At 38.2% G+C, this 6,323-nt stretch overlaps 1 non-coding gene across 1 annotated transcript; it reads left to right on the forward strand.

Moving 5' to 3' along the window:
• Window positions 1-3,144: 3,144 nt before the first annotated feature.
• On the forward strand, window positions 3,145-3,216 carry TRNAV-CAC (transfer RNA valine (anticodon CAC)). The gene has a single exon. It is a non-coding gene; the product is annotated as a tRNA-Val (tRNA).
• Window positions 3,217-6,323: the final 3,107 nt, after the last annotated feature.

Below are 6,323 nucleotides of genomic sequence, written 5' to 3' on the forward strand. Positions count from 1 at the left end.
TAATGACAAATTATTTACGTTTTTCTTAAGAATATTCTTTATGAATCAAATGAAGGTATTTTGTTAGATAAAAAATTTACATCAGTAACAACGAGAGATAAACAATCAATATTCATAAACTTTATCTTTGATGAATTAAAGTTCATCAAATGACAGATAAAGATTATTATATACAATTTCCAACAATCTCATTGACATCATAAAACCAAATATGATTAATAAATTTTTCAAATCATCAAAAGTACAAAGAAGAAGCCGTCCGGAGGTAAGTTGTTTCCCCCGGCGTAAACACTTATAGGCGGAATCCGGTAACACCTCTTGAATAGCATGTATAAGACAGAGTAGAGTGGCTAGGCTCAGAAGCATGTTCTCCACTTCAACTGACTAATGATATGTTAAGACAACACAAACCACATACATCGATTGTGAGGATGGAATCAGGGATGAAACATCTATAACTAGAAAGGTTAAAGATACAAAGATGGTGAAATACCTTGACCCGGGATCAGTAGCACCTGTGGCAATGGACACACCTTTGTAATGCTTGATCACTTACAACTGATCAACTTTAATACGAAAGTCTTAGGTATTGTCCCTCAGGAAAACTTTTTATAAATATTTATAAAAGACATATATATGTTAGATATACACTATCTCTAGAATATATCTTTACCTGGGACGTGTAACACTTGTGTGGATAGACACATTTTGTAATGCATGATCCATTACACGAAATGAACTTCACTAACGAAGAGTTATACAACGCGTTGTTGGAGAACATTAATCAAATACCTATACAGAATTTTTATGTTAGATAAGAGGCATTTATTACAAGTGAACATAAGAAATGATGAAAGAAAAGGACGTAGATGTAGATGTTTTATTAAGAGATGAAATATTCCTGCCTTAAATGGTCTCTCTTATAATTGATTTTCTGTTAGATACAAACATGCTAATGTAATCTGTTCCTTATGATCATAAATGTTTATGTTTTTAAAACGTTTTTATCATGTCTTAAGGATTCTGGCTTACAGACCTTGGTACTGAACAACCATTATAATGCAACACAGTACATATTTATCACAAACGAATTATTTATCACAATAACCATTATGTTTGTACTAGATTCTTTAAGTCCTCAATCACGTTTGTTAATATATAAGAAATTCTTTCTCCACATCTCAATACATAACATATATCTACACGTGTGGAAATATATGTATATGTTTTTATATTTTTTTCCTCATCTTTTCTAATCAACCTACAAGGTATATGTCTAAAGAAAATACTGGATTAAATCCTAAGTTATGTGTGTGTGTGTGTGTGTGTGTGTGTGTGTGTGTGTGTGTGTGTATGTGTGTGAGCACACATAGTAAAGGTTAAGGGACGGAACAACACGAGTGTACAACTCTCTCCCGTAATACATAAATACTAAACACACACACACACACACACACACACACACACAGAGCGGCGCCAGGCTGGAGGCGGGGCATCGTGACGTCACAGGCAAGTCCCTCCCCCCGCCAGATCCAAACATGTGTTGTGTCTGGTGATGGCGGTTCAAGATTTCCCACATTTATATTGATCTTTACATTATCATCCACTCCCAAAGTCACCTGGCATTCTTGTGTTTCAACAACAGACGTGATATATGCAACACCAGGCAAACATTGTACCATTATCTGATAGGTTAATTGGTGCAGAATCAAGAACCAGTGAATTTCATCGCCGCCATAAGTAAGTAAGGAAGGTGACTTTAATGATGATAAATACGACCTGGTATGGCTGTGTCTACACACTACCGCCATCTGGTCAACATTGTACATACCAACCTTTAAACTGTGACATTCAACCACAAGGTTTAAGGCCGCTCATGAAAACGCGAACTTAAAATCTATCCATTTAAATCTACCATTCATCAATCAACATTTAAACACCATCATTTGAACGTAAACCTTCCAGCTGCGTTATTTTACCAGAGTCCTTTAAGATACGTCATATAAACACAAAACTTGAATGTACGTTAAGCTTGTGTAAACCATCATTGAATCTCAAACTTTTGAATTAGAATTGTAATGAAAATGCGAACTTTTAACTCTGTCAAATTACAGCTATTGTACAAAATGATTTACTTAATTGACAAATTTTAATATCAGTTAATTTAACGATATCCTTTCTGGTTCATCTTTGAAACACAAATGTTTAAACTTTGTCTCTAGAACTGAACAGAACCATTACGTTTCATAACTGGAATGGAAATTTGAATAATCTATCAAAATTCGTCATATAACGCGAACTTTTAAATCCTTCCATTCAGTTGGGCCGTTACTTGCCTGGCTGCCATTCATAATATGTCCTTTTATATTGTATGTTGACTACGCTCTCATTCATTCGTCATTTGGATCGTCTCACTGATATTCCATTCATAAACTTCATTCCTAAAGCTTATTTTTGACCGCCATGTTGCTTTAAGGTTTATAATTCTTTGTGTATTTAATGATAGAAGATTCAATGATATTTCTCGTGATATTGGAATTAGAGTTAATAATGCCATCTCAGTTTTTAACTCTAACTCAAGTACCACGAAAAATATAATTGAATCTTCTATTACTGAATACACAAAGAATTATAATCTTAATATTAGTGATGGTCTATACAAATTGGATAACTTTAATGTTGATAAAATTTGTAAACAATAATAATAAGTTTATGATACGCTTGTTGTCTGTCTTGGAAAATCACATGTTTACCATATGGCGTCCTAGCTACGTTTCTTCGTTGTATATCAACTGACTGTTATATTTCTCTCTTGTGTCTCCCCTGATGATGTGAGTTTTACACGAAAGTGCACTTGGGAACTTATCGTGTTTATTTTCCCTGTGAACTCATAAGAATATACTTGATCACGTGCAAAATTGCGATCCCTTTCAATATATATATATATATATATATATATATATATATATATATATATATATATATATATATATATATATCCTTCAGTATGTTTACTTTCGATACTGAAGAACAAAAGAAGGAGCCAAACAAGTAAATTTCGTCAAAGATATCTTTCTTTTCTTAACGCTGCCTCGCAAAGATTTTCATTGATTCAAATTGAAGAAACAGACGTATTTTTCCATTGTCTGGTTAGCTCAGTGGTAGAGCGTGAGTCTCACACACTCAAGGTCGTGGGTTCGAGACCCACACCAGACATAATTTTTGTCTTTATCTTTTTTCATTTTGTCCGCATCACATGTGTGCAACATTCAGTATGTTCGTCCAACGTTATAGTGAAGATCTTCACAATGAATTGAGGTTTTCGACCTTATCTGAAAGGGTCAGGTCCACCAAGACGTCCTTGAAATCATCCAGAAGCTTCTGGCGATCCTCCTCCAACTGCTGGGCACATCAGAGTTAACATGGGCCGGACATCGGTTGTGGAACGACTTAATCTGCTTCCGGTAGTTAGCAGGGATGATAATGAGGGCTCTGACCTCATACCAGGTCAGCTTAGTTCCAGTCTATTGCTTAGTTCCAGTCTATTGCTTAGTTCCAGTCTATTGCTTAGTTCCAGTCTATTGCTTAGTTCCAGTCTATTGCAACGAAATAAAAAAGTAAAACATTTCTTCGTGGAAAATTGAGAGGAAAACACGACAGGAACATGGAGATTTACCCTGTGGTTATTTTGCCGGCAAGTCGGCAACGGTCGGTCAAACAGTATTTTGCCGTGGTAATCTCAGTACTTCATATAATACTATGTCACAAAATATGTTCTTGGGGGCGTAGCTCAGTGGTAGAGCACTCGCTTGGCATGCGAGAGGACCCGGGTTCAAACCCCGGTGCCTCCATTTTTTATTTGGGAAATTCAGTTTTCAGTCTTGTACATACATATATATATATATATATATATATATATATATATATATATATATATATATCTATATATATATATATATATATATATATATATATATATATATATATATATTTGGACGATTTTTGCAGGGAAAAAATGCAATTGAGTGGGAGAAGTATAAAAGAAAGAGACAGGAGGTCAAGAGAAAGGTGCAAGAGGTGAAAAAAAGGGCAAATGAGAGTTGGGGTGAGAGACTATCAGTAAATTTTAGGGAAAATAAAAAGATGTTCTGGAAGGAGGTAAATAGGGTGCGTAAGACAAGGGAGCAAATGGGAACTTCAGTGAAGGGCGTAAATGGGGAGGTGATAACAAGTAGCGGTGATGTGAGAAGGAGATGGAATGAGTATTTTGAAGGTTTGTTGAATGTGTCTGATGACAGAGTGGCAGATATAGGGTGTTTTGGTCGAGGTGGTGTGCAAAGTGAGAGGGTTAGGGAAAATGATTTGGTAAACAGAGAAGAGGTAGTAAAAGCTTTGCGGAAGATGAAAGCCGGCAAGGCAGCAGGTTTGGATGGTATTGCAGTGGAATTTATTAAGAAAGGGGGTGACTGTATTGTTGACTGGTTGGTAAGGTTATTTAATGTATGTATGACTCATGGTGAGGTGCCTGAGGATTGGCGGAATGCGTGCATAGTGCCATTGTACAAAGGCAAAGGGGATAAGAGTGAGTGCTCAAATTACAGAGGTATAAGTTTGTTGAGTATTCCTGGTAAATTATATGGGAGGGTATTGATTGAGAGGGTGAAGGCATGTACAGAGCATCAGATTGGGGAAGAGCAGTGCGGTTTCAGAAGTGGTAGAGGATGTGTGGATCAGGTGTTTGCTTTGAAGAATGTATGTGAGAAATACTTAGAAAAGCAAATGGATTTGTATGTAGCATTTATGGATCTGGAGAAGGCATATGATAGAGTTGATAGAGATGCTCTGTGGAAGGTATTAAGAATATATGGTGTGGGAGGCAAGTTGTTAGAAGCAGTGAAAAGTTTTTATCGAGGATGTAAGGCATGTGTACGTGTAGGAAGAGAGGAAAGTGATTGGTTCTCAGTGAATGTAGGTTTGCGGCAGGGGTGTGTGATGTCTCCATGGTTGTTTAATTTGTTTATGGATGGGGTTGTAAGGGAGGTAAATGCAAGAGTCCTGGAAAGAGGGGCAAGTATGAAGTCTGTTGGGGATGAGAGAGCTTGGGAAGTGAGTCAGTTGTTGTTCGCTGATGATACAGCGCTGGTGGCTGATTCATGTGAGAAACTGCAGAAGCTGGTGACTGAGTTTGGTAAAGTGTGTGGAAGAAGAAAGTTGAGAGTAAATGTGAATAAGAGCAAGGTTATTAGGTACAGTAGGGGTGAGGGTCAAGTCAATTGGGAGGTGAGTTTGAATGGAGAAAAACTGGAGGAAGTGAAGTGTTTTAGATATCTGGGAGTGGATCTGTCAGCGGATGGAACCATGGAAGCGGAAGTGGATCATAGGGTGGGGGAGGGGGCGAAAATTTTGGGAGCCTTGAAAAATGTGTGGAAGTCGAGAACACTATCTCGGAAAGCAAAAATGGGTATGTTTGAGGGAATAGTGGTTCCAACAATGTTGTATGGTTGCGAGGCGTGGGCTATGGATAGAGATGTGCGCAGGAGGATGGATGTGCTGGAAATGAGATGTTTGAGGACAATGTGTGGTGTGAGGTGGTTTGATCGAGTAAGTAACGTAAGGGTAAGAGAGATGTGTGGAAATAAAAAGAGCGTGGTTGAGAGAGCAGAAGAGGGTGTTTTGAAATGGTTTGGGCACATGGAGAGAATGAGTGAGGAGAGATTGACCAAGAGGATATATGTGTCGGAGGTGGAGGGAACAAGGAGAAGAGGGAGACCAAATTGGAGGTGGAAAGATGGAGTGAAAAAGATTTTGTGTGATCGGGGCCTGAACATGCAGGAGGGTGAAAGGAGGGCAAGAAATAGAGTGAATTGGAGTCATGTGGTATACAGGGGTTGACGTGCTGTCAGTGGATTGAAGCAAGGCATGTGAAGCGTCTGGGGTAAACCATGGAAAGCTGTGTAGGTATGTATATTTGCGTGTGTGGACGTGTGTATGTACATGTGTATGGGGGGGGGGGTTGGGCCATTTCTTTCGTCTGTTTCCTTGCGCTACCTCGCAAACGCGGGAGACGGCGACAAAGTATAAAAAAAAAAAAAAAAAAAAAAATATATATATATATATGTAGGGAGAGATGGTTAATTACCCAGCGTAGGGAGAGATGGTTAATTACCCAGCGTAGGGAGAGATGGTTAATTACCCAGTGCAGGAAGAGATGGTTAATTACCCAGCGTAGGGAGAGATGGTTAATTACCCAGCGTAGGGAGAGATGGTTAATTACCCAGCGTAGGGAGAGATGGTTAATTACCCAGCGTTGCACCGTGAGATAC

This window comes from Panulirus ornatus, chromosome 58 (assembly GCF_036320965.1).
Source record: "Panulirus ornatus isolate Po-2019 chromosome 58, ASM3632096v1, whole genome shotgun sequence".
NCBI lineage: Eukaryota > Metazoa > Arthropoda > Malacostraca > Decapoda > Palinuridae > Panulirus > Panulirus ornatus.